Source organism: Phodopus roborovskii, unplaced genomic scaffold (assembly GCF_943737965.1).
Source record: "Phodopus roborovskii unplaced genomic scaffold, PHOROB, whole genome shotgun sequence".
In the NCBI taxonomy this organism is placed as follows: domain Eukaryota; kingdom Metazoa; phylum Chordata; class Mammalia; order Rodentia; family Cricetidae; genus Phodopus; species Phodopus roborovskii.
The window spans coordinates 29,751,823-29,769,021 of NW_026126418.1; positions in this window are offsets into that span (position 1 = coordinate 29,751,823).

Sequence of the window (17,199 nt, forward strand, 5' to 3'; positions counted from 1 at the left end):
GGAAGTTATGTACAATATATGTGGGACAGCAGGGGAGAAGTGGGAGGGGGAGAGGTCATATGGTAAGTATATAGAGGAGAAGTTGGGCGTGGGGAGTGTGCATGGGAACACCAGCCAAGGCGGGGAACAGCTGGGAAACCTGGTCTGTATTATGGTCATTCTACAACTTGTCCAAGGAATCACATAAGGAGAGCATTATGTTTTAATTAGAGCTGGGATTGCTCCAGAGAAAACAGTGGGGGAAAGAGGGTGGTTTGGTGAACATGCCGCTTTTTAGTTTGGCTGGGTCCCTGGATTGCAGTTAACCACTTAGCTGCCTCTGGCTGTGCACTGAGGGCTGCTGTGGGGTTGTGATTGAGTAGAAGAGCTCCTGCCCAGCACAGGTATAGGAAGGAATAGCAGAAGCCAAGGGTATCAACTGGAAAAAGTCACACCTGGGTCACTTTGGCGTGGAGGGACCAGAAAGCCCCGTATGACTCTCCTCCCCGAGTGCCCCTTTTCCTGTATGTTTTATTTGGGAGTATTTTAGTCACTTTTATGACTCCTGGTATATACTTAGTGTATTTCTGAAACATCTAGTTAATAAATAACCAAAGGAAGTGGATAAATGCAAAAAAATGTGATGAAAATAAGTAATTCCTTCAAACTAATATTTTTCTATTTCATTTTGGAAGAGAGTACAATATGTGCCAAGAAGTAAAACAGTTCACATGTTTTAAACTCTCCTTAATACAAATCAAATGCTTTTTCTAAAAACAAAAAACTGGTAATTTATTAATATTTTAAATTAGCATCTATCAAATTAAATAATCAAATTTAGTAAATATAATACTAATGAAAAGACTGTAAAAGCTATGAAAGGAATGTTCCTTAAAACTTTGTGATATTTTCTCTTTTGTCTTTGCTGTTGTTTAGCAATTCCTTATTGTACATTTATTGAGCTCCAGCTGTGTACTGTATACTCCTGAAGAGTTTGTGGAAGCATTATAAGCCACTCTTCTGAGAGAACTGACTTCCAAGACACGAGGCATAGAGCCTTAATATGTTAACAGCATTATCAACAATGATCGATACAACCGTATACAGTCAGCTGGCAAACTGGTCCATAGAGAAGCACTGTGGCCTCTGAAGACAGAGCAAGTATGGTGGCTCCCAGGAGGAAGTAGAGCTTGTGCTGGACATCGAAGGCCACATAGAACAGGAGAAAGTGAGGGAGGGGAGGAGGAGCAGGCAAAGTTGGGTATGCTGGATAAGATCCCAGGAAGGCGATTTGAGTATTCAAAATCATCATGGCCAAGCAGAAGCTCCTGTAGGTAAGACAGCGAAGGTGACATTCAAAGGGGGCTAGTGTCTGAGTGCATGGGATATTAATGCTAACTAAATACCAAAGACCTCACTTGAGGGCGATCTCTCTATATGGAACCATGCACAAGTGAACAGAGTCCAAAGCTCCTAACTAAATATCTTAGCAACATACACATTGGGAGTTATGAAGCTAAGATATTCACAATGTTCAGGGAATTCTTGGGTGTTTTGTTTTTGTTTTTTTGTTTTCTCTTTGTTTTTTTTTTGTTTGTTTGTTTGTTTTTCCTCAAATGGGGTCTTGATGGCATGTGACCACTTGGAAGTAATGCTCAGTGTGATTCCTAGGTTCCCTTCCCTTATGCCCCAGGGCTCCAAATTGTTATAGCAGCTGAGGCAGCCTAAAGCCCTGATCCTTGTGTTACTGGCCCTCTGCTGATAACATATCAGCCCCTTTCCTTGCCTGTTTCCATGTATCTTCTCCTTCAGGCCATTGTTTGCATTTAAATTTCAGCTGTAGTCTTTCCAACATTTGGGAGAAGTCTTGCAAAGAAAGAACAAGCCATCTTATTTATTCTTGAAATTCTGCTTCCTTTCCACCCTTCCTGCTGTTGTGCATGCATTCGCTGCTTGGTTTTATTAAAAGAAGAAAGTTCAAAATGGTTCCCAGTTCAGAACATAACTCTGCATGCTGTTCCCTCTAGCCTAACCAGAAATCCCATTCTCTTCCTCTAACTCGATAAACCAAATCTAATTGGAGAATAATTATAAAATACACTGATGTGCAATTTGTTTCACTAACTCAATAATTAATTAATATGCTACTTATGGTTCAGAAGATCTCTTAAGACACAGCACAAATTCCACTGGATGAAAGAGAATGCTGAAGACATAAACCAGGGCAGCATCTTCACATGAGACAGGCCAAAAGCAAAAGATAAGAGGGGGAAGGAGACAAGCTCCCTCTAGCCTTTGGAATCTGTGCTGAGATGTGTTTTACCTCACCGAGGGAGTCTCCTCTTGCCCTTTTCTACAAGTGAAATAGGCTGTCTGTTCTACAGATGAGTTCTCTGCAGTGTTCACGCAGCTGCATCCAGCTGGCAGATGGACTGTTCATGGTTAAACCTCCCAACCACCAGATGCTCTTGGGTGAGAGAATCAGCCCTAATCAGTGGAACCCACCCACTGACCTCTGTTGGCTAGAACACACATATTCCATGCTCTTTAAGGTGGTGTCAACTCTTATCTTTTTTTAGGGTTTCATGTGGCCCAGGTTAGCTTGATATGACATTGGTCTTCTGATCCCCCTTGCCTTCACCCCTGTCCCCTACTGATCTAATTGCAAGTCTACACTACCACACCCAGGTTTGTGTTATGCAGGAGCTTAAAACCCAGGGCTCTGTGCACCCTAAACAAAAAGAAGGTCCTGCAGACCTTCTAGCTCCCTTTGCCTATGTACAACTGAATCTTCCAACAGGCAGTGCCTTGGATTTTTCCCACTCATTGTTTAAAGCAGGCGGTGTACATAAATTATTCCAGTGGCTTCATTTGAAATGATTGGGGTCCCATCTAACTTTTGTCTTTTGAGGGGTGAGAATTTTAAATTGATTTCTTTGTAATTAGTGGAATGAGCAATTATTAAATATTCATGAAATCAACTGAATTTTTTAGAAAAACATTTTTTTCTTTCTTGACAATCGGATGTATTACTGAATGACATTCTGGCTGATATCAGGCAAAGACTGATGTGTCCTCATAACTCGGAGGGGGTTTTGCTTCATTAGAGCACTGTCAGATCTGTCTCAGAAGCCTGACTGTTCTCCATAGAGGTTAAGGGAACCTATCTGTGGGAAACACACAATATTGTGCATCTGATGGTGGTAGGACATCAGAAGATCTGTAACAGTTAGTGTCCCCTTCTTCACATGGCTGTCAGCTCATCGTCCTTGACAGAGCACTCATAAGAGTTTCCCCTAGCTCAGGTGTGTGCCAGTGTCACGGTCTGTTTTTGTACAGATCTGTTTTTGCAGTAGCACAGATTGCTACGGCAGGCTGGCTCCACACATGACAAATGAGGACTCAAAACCTACAAGTTCAGCTGATTCCTAGTCTAAACTCTAGAGAAGCATAACCTCGTTGTGACGTGGTTGGTTGCTGGTTTCTGCGTGTGAATTTTGCTTCACATACTTATTGTTCTCAACATGAAGTTGAAGACTCAACTTAGACTTTCTTCAAAATAGCAACTGACCTGAGCTGGGCCTGCCCCTTACTGGCTGCACCACTCAAAGGAGCCGGTTCTGCACCTCACCAGGGCAGCACACTAGAGTTGACCTGTCACTGGGGGTCCCTGCTCAGGGTGTTGGAGCAGGAGAACTGGCCCCACCACTTGCTGCCTGAGGCATTGGGAAAGCAAGCCAGGGCATGCTGGAGAACTCAACTTCATGGTAATAATGCAGCTACCACCCAGGTCCAGGGTTGGACCACTCCAACATCCACCCCATCTATGAACTGCTGGAGCACATGAAGGGGCCAGTCCTGCAGATTGAAAACTGCAGGCTCTCACCACACAGGGCAACAACAGGATATCCAAGAGGGGTTCCAATAAGGATCCAGTATTGATAGGGTAGCAGAAGCCAGAGGCCTCAAACTGGACCAATGACTCATTGCAATAAACATTTGAAAGTAAAGATATATGGACTAAAGGGTTTACTAGTTGACAGACCCCTGTCACACTACAGCTGCCACAACAAATTTTTGGGGGGGAGGTTGCAAGGGCAGAGGGCAGATACAAAGGAAAGGGAGATGAATGAGTTTGGGGAGCAGAATGGGAAATCCACAAAAAAAAAAAATCAACAAAATGTTTAAAAGAAAGCAACTGACCAATTGTGTTTTGTGTTCCTATTATCTGTGACAAAAGTTGAGCTTTGATGTTACTGTGGTTTTTAATCTACTTTTCTTCTATAGGGGTTGTGCTGAAGAGATACTTGGGGCTTTCTAATCATATTCAATAGAGTTAGCTATTCAAGTCTTCTGTGCATCATTCAGTTCTTTAGATTCTTTATTAGACATCCCCTAAACCTGACCCAAATGACAATATTTATGCAAGCTTTATAGGGATGTGGATTTATTCTGTGATGCTTTTCTTCTTTAAGAAAATCATCAAGCCAAATACTCAAGTCTTATCCTGTATCAATTCATAAAAAGAATTGTGATGAGGAAATACCATTTTTATTATGTGAAGCCATGTTGGACTAAGATAAGAGAAACTTGTTTAAATGAATTATCATTTCAGGATTAAAAGAATTTCTGAACTAAAAAAAAAAAAATATGAGACTACAACTCCCTTCTCTCTTTCAATTTGATGTTGTCTTCAATGATACTGTTCTATTTCAGATTTTAGCTGTCTAAAGTCAATATTTCTACCTGGTTTTCTCATTTTATAGAAAACTCAAGATGACAAAAAATGTGTGTGGATGTTTTTTAATAAAGACAACTATAGTTATAAAACAGATAGATGCATTCAACACTAGAAAACACCAAATAATCTGATAGAGTGGATTATAGGCTTCCTACAGGTCATCCTCTTAACCTGGAGACTCAACTATGCAGTGAGAAAAAAGGATGTGTAGTAAGTGTTTAGCCATGGTGATGATAAGGTTTATGTAAGGGGGGATTCATACTCCTTTCTATCATAAACTCACAGGGATTTCAGTAGTTGTGCAGACTCATGAACTCATCCCAGAAGAGCAAAGTCCTTTGGTCAAGATGCAGGAATCTGCAGTTTTGACCACAACACCTTGAATGGTTTGGTATAAAAGATCTGTGGAACCCACTGAATGACAATATTATGGGTTATTGATTTCAGGGAAGGCATAACCTATCTCCAGCAAGTCAAGAAGCATTTCCCAAAGCCATGAGGTGGCAAATGTTCCCTAATGTACAGGCTGGAAAAGAAGAGCATCTCTTGTGTATTTACCCTGTCCTTCCTCCTCACAATTACAGTCCTGTTTATTACAGAACCTGCCTACTTTCTGGCCAGGTCCTGGGATGCTTGCTCTTTGAGTCAGCCTAGAGAAGCCTGTTGTTAGAAGCAGATGCAGATGAACACTCCTGTTCCTTTCCTTTCTCTCATGCTGGTCATCACCACCCTACAACAATTCTCCAGTTCCAGAAAGGTTTCACACAGCACACATGCCACTACTTCGTGACTTTACTAACTGGAATCCCCTTTGACTCTGGAGGTTTCAGTGGCTGGTGTCCAGCTTGAGTCTACAATCACTCCATGAGAGGCTGGACCGCCTTCTGATGAGAGATGTAGTGAGAATATTCTCTATTGAGAGAAAGAATTCTCTTTTACTCAACTTAGAGTTAGTTTTTACTGAAGACAAATTAATGACATGATATGACTCACTTTCAAAAACACATTGCTTATTTTTCCTCAAGTTAAAGGCCAATTAAGTTGTCTTTAAAATAGACAGCATCCTAAATTCTTTAGAATTAGGTACAGCATATGAATGTTTAAAGTACCTACTATAGGACTAAGATGGACAGGACTCTCATAAAGTCCCTAAGATAGGATTTTATTAATGAAAACCACCAGGACATGCATTGCCACTACTCATGGAAAGCAGAGAGTGACCTCCCTATTCTGAACTTTGAGGCTCTGACTTCATTCAGTGTCTCACAGTAGCATGCTATTGACTGTCAGCTAAAGTCAACTTTATATCAAAAAAAATTGCTGTTTCCAGAAAGGGCATGATGTAAGAAGGGTTTGTTTTTAAAACTTATTGTAGAAGCCAACTGAAAGTATCTGTGTTAACTAAAAACATCTCAAAAAATGTCCATATTTTAACACAGTGAAACATCCATATTCTAACAAGGATGTGAGGGTTTCCCAGGCCCAAGTCTAAAAAGCAGAGGGGAATAAGAGAGGAAATTAAGACCTGAGCACCATGAGTTCATTTTTTTTAACAAGTGCTAAACATGTATGTTGATTTTCATTGTTTTTTAATTATATGCGGGTGTATATATCTGTGTATGGGTATGTGTATGAGTGCAGTTGCCTATGGAGGTCAGAGGTATCAGATGCCTGGAGCTGGAGTTAGAGACAGGTTTGAGCCATGAGTGTTGGGAACAAAACTCAGGTCCTGTGGAAGAACAGTGAATGCTCTTAACCACTGAGTCATCTCTCCAGCCCCACATTTGCTAAATCTCATGATAAAATTCTCAGACACCAAAGAAAACCTTTCTCCATGTTAGATGAGGCCAAAAGACTGCTCTCAGAGTGTGCCACTCAGAAACTGACAGGTCTCCAGTCGTCCTATGACAACATAGGAGGAAGCAATACTCTACCCCCAAGACACTACAGCAGGCCAACCCTCCTGTAGATTGGCACCTGGATTTGTAGGCTCCCAGAACCCCAAAGTGAATTCAATTGGAAGCACTCATGGGCTGCTCACAAGCCCAAGGCCAAGATCAAACTCCTTTACAGACATATACCTTCATGTCATCACCCAAGATCCCCACAAGTAAGTTTGCACAATGACAAAAGGACACACAAACCCTACCCAACACAGAAGCAAGGCAAGTTGACAAAGTTCCTTATATTCCGGGTAGGCCTAACAGTACTCCACAAAGGAAGGGTCTCTCGGAGAACAGTCACTGGCCTGACCCCAAGGCAGACAGATGTCTGTCAGCCTAAATTGGTTATTGGATTGAGGGCTTCTATAATAGAATAAAGGAGATACCACAGTATCCTGGTAATACAAACACTGAAGTTTCTTAATTCTATAACTCATAGTAACAACCACATCCCTTGACAAGGAAGAAGCTAAGCAGACTGAAAATCATCAAATACCTTAAGGTAAAACTTCAATTCCTTGGGAACTGACCTGGTTTTTTTTTTTTTTTTTTTGTAAAAAATTTAAAGAACACAATTTTAGTTAGAATAAAAAACAAAACAAAAACCAAAACAAACAAAACCTATTATACCAGACAAAACCTATTTTATATAACCTATTATACAAATGATTTGGTGTGTTTATTCATCTTCAGAGGCAAAACTGGGTTGGAAAATGGGATTCCAATTGGTAAGAAAGCCCAGAGTGACACATCCTGGGATCTCCTTGGGTTACTGTATGGCAGATCACCTAGGCCAGCTGCTGGGTTTTTTAATCCATCAGTCCTCTTAGTTTTGTTCATGTGTTTTAGATTCCCCCAAAAATGTATTTTGTTAAAATTCCTCGCCTTTAATTTTTAAAAACCATGTGTGTTTTAGGGTCAATTTAATCTGCATGTTTCCTATTTTGTTATAATTAAACCATCAAAATGTTGTCTTTTAAAAACTATTTGATGTCCACGGAATCCTCTGAGGCCTTTCAATATGCCTCTTAAAAGCATTTTTATCCCACTCAAAAACAGAAGTTGCCCTGTGTCATGGGTGACCTGATGCAGAAACCAAAAATCCCCTTTAAATGCCAGAAACCTTGAAGTCTGAATAATTCCTGGCTCTGAGAAAATGAGTTCACCCGTTGTTAAACTCCCTATGTTGCTGAAGACATTTGGAGCAAAGATGAGCTCCCTAAGAGGAGAAATCAGAGCCTGCAGGAGAAATAGAAGGTATGTGACATTCCCTAAGGCCTCCAGGGGCTTTCTAGGACCCTTGCCTGTCGCAGTGCCATCGACAAAGCAAGACTAGACAAAGCTCGGAGGCACATCAAATGTCTGACAAGACTCAAAGAAAATGTGATGACCATATGAAATAATATTTGCTCATACTTCTAAGAGAACAATGCGATACAAATGTATGGATTCCACCACATCCAATTCATGATCTAGTCGAATCCTCTGCTGTTGGCAGCCTACGGAGGGACTCAATAACTACACCAAGACTGAATAACAATTTCTCATAAGGATGAGTAGCAAATACGATTGTAACGCCGGCTTCTGTGGTGGGAAACTGAAGAGCGTGATATCCGGGCCAGTGTGTGGAAAGGGGCTTTCACAGGAGGGTGTAAGTTTGAAAACCTGGATGATAAGTAAGACTGTAGAAGAATCCCACCTTTCTCAGGCAGCATGAATAAGGCCAGGCACTTCGCAGCACTGATGGCTAAGCACCCCAGCCAGGCTCCAGGGGGCTTTCTGCAGGCATTTCCAGAGAACCTATAAATACCTCTGTGCTGAACAGCTCACGTCCAGCTCCTGGAGAATGCAGGCCTGCTATCACCAAGCATCAAATATCGAGCAGACAGGATACAGGGGTTTCCCCACAGGGGACCTGGCACACGAGCTCTGAGGAAAGGGAGCTGCATCCATTTCCTGCAATTGTTGGAGGAGGATGGGCGGCTGGCCCTTGGGTATGGTGGAGTCCTGTGTGCATTACTGTGTCGGTGGGATGCAGGCCTCTCAGTCAGTGGACCTTGATCTTCCATAGGGAAACCCACGTGCTCAGGCAGAGAGGACTCAGATATGTTTCTTTCGGGTATAATTATTAAATTAATTTATAGGGCACTTCACCATTTGCACAACTCTGATATAAATCTTTGCATCTCATCTGGATGTCGCTAATTTTAATCACAGCCACACTAGGAACAACAGCGGGCATTGTTAGAAAGCCTGAGTTTTATGAAGTTGGGGGATATCAGCTTGCTACATTAAAAAAAAAAAAAAAAATCAACCATCATCTAGTCTCTTCAGATCATACAGAATTTTAGCCTATTACCAAAACTGGGTTGAAGTTCCATGTCCTGTACTGGCAACAAATAATAAGCTTTTATTGAGGTATCACTGGTACACAATAAACCCTACATTTAGAGAATACAGTATGTTGCTGTAACAAAGAAATTCACAGCCCATTTCTCATACATGTACTTGTGCATATGTGTACATATGTGTGCAAAAAAAATTCTCCTACCACCCTCAGAGTTGCCCCATGTTTTGGGGTCCCTCTTGCTCACGTCTCTGTGTTTTTCCCCATTAGGAGCCTTGAGTTGCCCTGTGAGTCCACGGTGCCATCTCTGTTTGATTTCCTCAGCAATTTCTAATCTATGAATTTCACTGCTTTTTCTTCCTAATGTTTAATCTGTCATTAATTCTATGGAGTCCATTTTTCTATTCCAGACACTGTCATTTTCATCATTAGCAGTTAAATTTAGGTTCCCCCTCCTCTTTTTTAAAACATTATGTCAATACTTGGTATTTGTCACCTTTCCTCTGTCTCTCGAAGATACAGAATACAACTATGGGAACCTTTAAAGCACACTTTAAAGCACAAATACTGTCTATTTCAGTGGTTCTCAACCTTCCTATGTTAGGACTCTTTAGTACAGCTCCTCCTTTCATTGCTAGTTCATAAATCTAATTTTGCTACTGTTATGAATCGTAATGTAAACATTTTTTTTGAAGATAGAAGGTTTTCCAAAGGGGTCGTGACCCACAGGTTGAGAACCACTGGTCTATATCAAGTCTTAATACACTTACAACTGGTTGGATTTTCTCCTAATTAGAGATTGCACTCCCCAATTCCTTTGCTCATCTACCATAACTTTGCCTGCTGGAGCATTGGCTATTTCTGCATTCACAAGGAGCCTGGAATTTCCTTCTGGGATGGTTTTATGTGAGCTGAAAATGTTTGATTCAGCAGGGTCATTTGTTGGCTTTTGTTAAGTGGGACCCAACCAGCCCTGGACAGTGTGGTTATGTCAGCAAGCTCCAGGTTCAGTGGGAGACTCTGTCTCAAAGACACACAAAGTAGTGGAGTATTGAGGAGGACACCTGCACCTTTGCACATGTAGGCATGTGCCATGTGCCTGTGTCTGTGCACACATACATGAACATATGCACAATAAAAAAAAATCTCAGGGAAAAATTCAATAAGTGTAAAATCCCTATGCTGAAAATTCCAGCACATTTTAAAGAAATGAGAAATGTACCTAATATATAGATTAACTGCCTTCACTTCATTAGATAAAATGTTAAGATACCAGTTCTTCCTATATTAATCTATAGATTCATAATTTCTATCACATATGAGCAAGACTTTTTGTTTTTTGTAGAAGTTGGTGCCACTCACTCAGCAGTCCTGGAAGAGGCGATAGAATCCATGAAAACACAAAAAATCCCAGACCTCAAATCCTGTACAACAATCCATGCCAAACAGATCGAGGACTTAGCAACAGCATCTAGAAGGAAACAGTCTTTATTGGGATATAGGAAAATATTTCTTAGACAAAAGTCAGTGAGCAGCAAAATAGCAACAAGGCCAGACTGGCTTCCATGAATGTGAAAGTACAATGAAGATTCTAATTGTATTTTGCTGGTAACGTGGCTGCTGACAGCTTTCCAGCTCTTCCACTTCCCCTTCCCCTCTGCCCTGCATCTGGGCCAGCTGATAAGAAAACCCAGGTGCTCCCACCTTTGTTGCCAAGGGAAGTTCAAAGCATGCAAGTTCCAGCCCTCAGTCACAGGAACCCTCACTCCAGCCCTATTCCCCAGTCACAGCAAAAGCCACGCCAGGCTCTTCCCACTCTCCTATGACATTTTTGGATCTGCTTGGGAGCCTGCCCTGTTCTCCTCAGAAAGTCCCATTGTGTGAGTAATAAACCTTCGCACCCTCATCTGTTTCAACATCAGTAGGACCGATCCTCTTTCTGTGGGATAACAAAACTTTTGCCACTAAAAAGTAAAAACCCAGCTGGGCAGTGATGGCACACACTTAAGTCCAGCACTTAAGAGGCAGAGGCAAGCAGATCTCTGAGTTCGAGGCCAGCCTGGTCTACAGAGTGAGTGAATTCCAGGACAGCCAGAGCTACACAGAGAAACCCTGTTTCAAAAATAAGAAACAAACAAACAAACAAGCAAATCCCAGGAAGAAAAAAAAAAAAAAAAAAACACCTACCCAGAAAAAGAATCATGAATACCTACCTCCATTTATATTCTCAAGGTTGTTTCTCTGGAGCAGATGATGAGTTCTTACTGACACATAAGGAAGTCAATTTTAAAAATTATCAAAGATTTAAATCTTCTCCAAAGAAAGCACACAAATGGCAGGTAGTCACACACAATGACACTAACATCCCTTGTTGTTAAGGAAGTGTGAATTAAAAATACAGATTTCTTTTCATAGCTACTAGATAAACTAAAACGAAAAGGACTGGGTATTGATATGGGTATGGATATCTGGTCCCTTCCCTGAGTGCAAAGGCAAACTGGGTTGCCATTTTGGAAAACATTCTCAAAGTTTCTTGTGAAATTAAATTAAATTGAGGCTTGCTATACAACCCATTAATCTCACTTTTGTGTGATTATCCAATAAAAATGAAAGTACATATTTACATATAGACTTGTTCTCCAATGATTATAGTAATTTATTAATAACTGCCCCAAAATGAAAGCCAAACAAATGCCAGTCAACCGGTGAATGTGTAAATAAAATGTTGATATTTCACATAATAAAATATTATTTAACAACAAAAAGGAAAATTTGAAACATGCAACACTGTAAAAAATACCAAAGAGAAAGAAGCCAGATACAGAAGACCATGAGCTATGTGACTCCAGTATGAAAATCTCATTAAAGAGTGAGAGAAGAGGTATGTGGAGATTCAGCGCAATGAACACAATGGAACACTTTATCATGATGGAAACAGTCACTAGCATAACTGTGAGGTCAACTTATAATTGCATATATTTGGCAAAACACTGCATCTAAGTTACACTGCAAAGAGATGTTGGACTCAGTAGGTAGTAGCTACTGCCTGATGAGGCAGTGTGCTGGCCTAGAGTAAGATATAGCATATCTTACTCCATTCTTACATGAACCGACTAGTAGAGTTCTCTGGGACCATTCTGCAAACACAGGAACAGACAGCCCAAGAAACTTTACAAGATTGTGTTCTCTGTAGGAAATTTACAAAGTCAAACTTTTATTCCATAAAGCCTCTTTTCCATGGAAATTCACATTTTAAAATCTTCCTTTGACATTTTCATTGTACTGCTGTCTTAGACAATTTTAGGCTGCTTGATCAAGTAGATTAAGTAGTTAATAAGCAAGGGGGATTTATCGCTAATGATTCTGGAGGCTGGGACATCCACATCATGTCACCAGACCACTCAGTGTCTACTCAAGACTTGCCTTTATGTTTCTCACATGGTGAAACATGGTGAAAAGGTGAACTTGTTTCCTTGCCTTGTGTTGTAAGGCCATTTTCCCCCCTTACAAGAACTCTACCCTTATGATCTAACCACCTCCCAAAAATGTCCCCTCATACTAATGTCACTTAGAAGCTGGGATTTCAGCATGGGAATTTGTAGAGGACACAAGTTTTTAAACCACACAACTGCTTTACATTAACAAGACATCAAGAAAAAAAGATACACTTTTTTTTGGTTTTGTTTTGTTTTTTGTCTGTTTTCAATCTCCTTTTAAATTACAGGTAAATGCTTTGTAATTTTGAACTGTGACCATCTTACTTAGCACTTAGATTTTAATTTCTCCTCTTGATGGGTAAATAAATGTAGAAAATAGCATCTTTTTACTTTAAAAACCTTAGACTTGTCATTTTATTTGCATGCATGTTTTGCCTGCACATTTGTACGTGAGCTTTCGATGATGGCATAAATGTCATCCCAGAAAGTAGTGGGGTTAGAGTCATTCTGAATGGACCCTGGCTATGTATGCTCTGCCTGATGATGAAAATGAACCCCAACAGTGTCAGTTGGGACAAACAGTTGAAAGACAATGAGAATTCATTCAAAGTCCTAGGACCCAGAACCTGGATAAGGGAGTGACCTCCGATGGGTGGTGGGCATTTCAAAGGGCACAGAAAAGTTCCCAGAAGAAAGCCGACTTGAGCATGTCACAGGGAAGCCACTGGCAGCATGTCTGTACCACCTCCAGCAAACAGGTCTTCTGTTGCCCTCTCATCTGTCACCTGTGGTAAAATTCCAGGCAGCGTCATACAGTGGAGTCTGAATCTGGAGGACAAAATTGGCTGTAGCTCCATTTCCACACTGCCTGTCTTCAGGATCAAGTGCCTGGGCTCAGGTGGTGGGAGGTGATAGCTGAACTGGATAAAAGGTAGAAATAGGAATTTTCATTTGACTCTGAGCTTCTAATACACAGCATGAGACTATTCAAATACCCAAGCATGAGCTTTAAAGTTTTGAAGTGGCCTAGAATATCAGCTGCATGGTGGACATCTGACACAGCCATAGTAAGATACAAAATGGCAAACAAGATTATTTCCTGATTGTACTGCCTGGAGTTCGATTCCCCCCCACACACACACACACACATCATTGCATATTTACATTTTGAAAAAGATCGTCACATCACACTAGAATAGTGGGGGCAACGAGGACAGCATCGCTGCATTGAGAAGACCTGGGCCATGACCTGTACTAGTTGTCAAGTAGACTCATTAGTCGTCATCTTTAAAGATAAAATCTTGCCCTAAACCACACAGCTTAGTTACGAGCAGTTTTCCTGCCATCTTGGCCCCATAGCTGTGTCAGCCCCTAAATAACACACAGAGACTCTGTATTTAAATGTAAAGCTGCTGGCCAGTTATTAGCATTTCTTATTGGCTAGCTCTGTCTTAAATATTAACTCATTTCTATCAATCTAAGTGTTTCCACGTGGTCTTGACTTACCAGAGAGAGGGTTGGGACTGCTTCTCTCTCAAGTCTCTACATCTTGAATCCTCTACAACATCTCCCAGAATCCTCTTTGTCTCCTAGTCCTGCCTATCTTGCGTTCCTATTTGCCAACAGTGCTTTATTCATTAACCAATAAGAGAAACATATTTACAGAATGACATCTCCCATCACAGCTCCTTCCTTAAGGACCCAGCACCAAGCACTCTATTCCAAAGTCAGAACACTTAACTGAGTGCTGCCTTATCCCTCTGCCTCACCACTGTCAAGTCCAATAACATTTTGAAAAGTCATTGTTGAATATGTAGGATATGTCTAACTGGTGGTTTTATAAAGAAATCCTGCTATTATCTTCATTTAATTAATCCAATATTTAAACTTCGGCAAAGAACCCACCTTCAGGTTTCTGCTCGACCTCTGGTGTGTCAGTCAGGCTACGGACATACTTTCAAGACTGTACTGAAAACACTGTGAATTGGAGACTTCCTGTAGTGAGTGATCTGGTTAATCTGACAAACACTCCTGAAACTTTCTGTATTCCAAGCTGTGTGCTAAACACTGTGTGCCCAACAGGACAAGTTAGCTTGTCCTGTTTAGCTGTTCAGCAGGCAAATATGAAAGCCTGGTCAAGTGTTCTGGTGCCAAAGAGAGAAATTCATAGGGAGGGAAGCACATAGGGCCAGAGAATTGATGTAGCCTCCAGAAGCCAGGAAAAAAAAATTGAGTCTTCCCTTTACTCTTCAAGCCTTTGATTTTAGGGCAAGGGGCCTGCATAGCATCTCTCATCTGCACACAGTGGGGTTACATTTGTATTGTTTATCACTCTATGTAGTTTGTTACAGATGGTGACAGAATAAATAAATTTGGAGGTTTTGATTGTCACTAAGGAGTCAAAACTAATGGTCACACATAAATAAACACATAAATGTAAAAAAAGTTTTCTCTCTATGTGTGTATACATGTGTGTGTATCTGTGTCTTTATGTGTGTGCATTTATCAGCTGTGTGTATCTGTATGCCTTTGTATGTGTCTGTGTCTTTGTGTGTCTCTTCCTTATGCATGTGTGTTTGCATAGATCTGTGTCTCTGTGTGTATCTATGCTCTTGCTTGTACATGTGTGCTTAAAGTCATGTTTTAGCTATTGGGGAATCCTTTCATGAGGACGATATATAAATATCTGTAGATGAAGCTGGTTGGTCTGAAGAGCCCAATGCGTGTCTTCCTTGACATCGTCTTCCAGTGGGTGGAAGATGACATCAGTGGACTTTTGGTCACGGTGGGACATGAGAAGCAGCAGGAGGCACATTCTGCAGGCAGACCTGTACACCAGAGCCCGAGTGTGAGCAGCACTCCCCAGCCCTCTGCACAGCAGAGAGCATACCTGAGGAGACAGATTGCTTACTGGGGCAATAAAAAGCAGAGCGAGAGTCATTACTTGCTTTTACTGTCCAAACAATGAAAAAACATAATTTGTAAGTACTCTTTCACAGTGGTATGGGGAAGGAATCCTTCTTGCTCCTCCTTAAGCCATGAAAAAGCACCCATGGGGATAAGTGGAAGTGCATCGTGAATTTTTCCTTCGGCCTCCTGCTCCTGCATCTGCTCAAAGTGGGATTTATGTGAAATGGCCCAGTTCTCCCTGCCAGCTCACCTACTGGCACAGATCACACAGCAATGGCTGTATGACCCGGTTCTCTCCCATGTGATGTAACTGAGAGGCCCGGAAGGGAACTGCTTTGGGGTTCATTGCTGTCTTCACTGGGGAAGTGCAAACCCCTTGCTGCTTTATTTTGTGATTTTCTCACAGACTCGTCTTTGCACACTCCTGTTTATTCATGTTCCTGGTAGATAGGTGCCCTGCATGAGGAGCTTTCCATACTCAAAAATCCCTGGAGTCGCAAGGCCTTCTAGCCCATCTTTGTCTTTGCTCATCTAGTCTGGGACTCCAGCCAGGCCAGCTGATGTTTCCTAAGTTTCTAGAGTCCCTGTTGCAGGCTGTTCCTTTCAAACTTAAAAGTTAAAATCCTACCCTTACAATATGAGTAATTGAGAAGGAGGTCTTTACGGATCTAACGAAGGTGGTTCTCATCAAATGTGACTGGTACACTTAAAATAGATAGATACAGGAGGAAGAGCATGTGAAAACAGAGAGAACACAGCTCCCACAAGCTCGGGAGAGAGGCTTCAGAAGAACCCATCCCTGACCACACCTTGATCTCAGACTTCTGGCCACCAAAACTTCGAGATGACCCCTTCTGTGAATTGCAAAATCTGTGGGACTTGGTGGTGGCAGCATTAACAGACTCCTGAAGAGATAGAAGTCACCTGTCTGTTGGAGTCTGATAAAGTCCTACTTGCTCAGGGTAGTGACCTTTTATTTTGCCTTCATGGAAAGATTAACAAATCTTTAGAAAGCAGCCTGAATGCATAATTCTAGAGAGTCAGGTGGGCAGGACAAGAATTGTAGCAGTTACAGGTGAAAAAAAATGAACTTCAAAGAGAGGCATCAAGTCTCCTTGGGTCATGGCGATCATGGTCTAAGGATGGGCACAGGTTCCCACCTCTGACCAAGTATTTTCTAACTCACACTAGAATAACAGTACTTGGAAGTATAGGGTGAGTGAAGTGGGTAGGGACAGCGCAGAAAGCCAGGGTGCAGGTTAGTTGGATATGGTGTACACTGTGGGTTTCTATTTCCTGTGGTGGTAAAATTCATGTAAAGTTCTAAACCTCTCCCAGCCAAACACTGGGAACTGACAATACATAATAAATTATAAATTCAGAGGATCTACTGAGCTATGATAGTCTACCATTCCATAACATTACAACTTCCTTCCTGTGGAGAGGCAGAGGACACACCTCACCCTGCCATGATACACCCTATCACTTCGTGTAAGCCACACCCACCAAGCTTTCTCGGTCCAGGTAGTCATCCTGTCAATCAATCTGACCTCTAAATCATATTCATTCTCTTTGCCTCTGACTCTTTCATCTCACATCCACCTTTTCCCTGGAATACATATACACACATATATGTATACATATATATATATATGTTTATATATGTGTGTGTGTGCACACACATATGTATGTATGCATAAAGAGAGATGTAAGATACAATTTCAATTTTGTTATCTGTCTAGAATCCATAGAGTTTGGTTCCCCTCTCCCTTCTTGTCACCAATCCTTCACTCCTCATTTGAAGATGGCTGGCAGGCTTTCCACACAGCTGAGAGCTCTAAG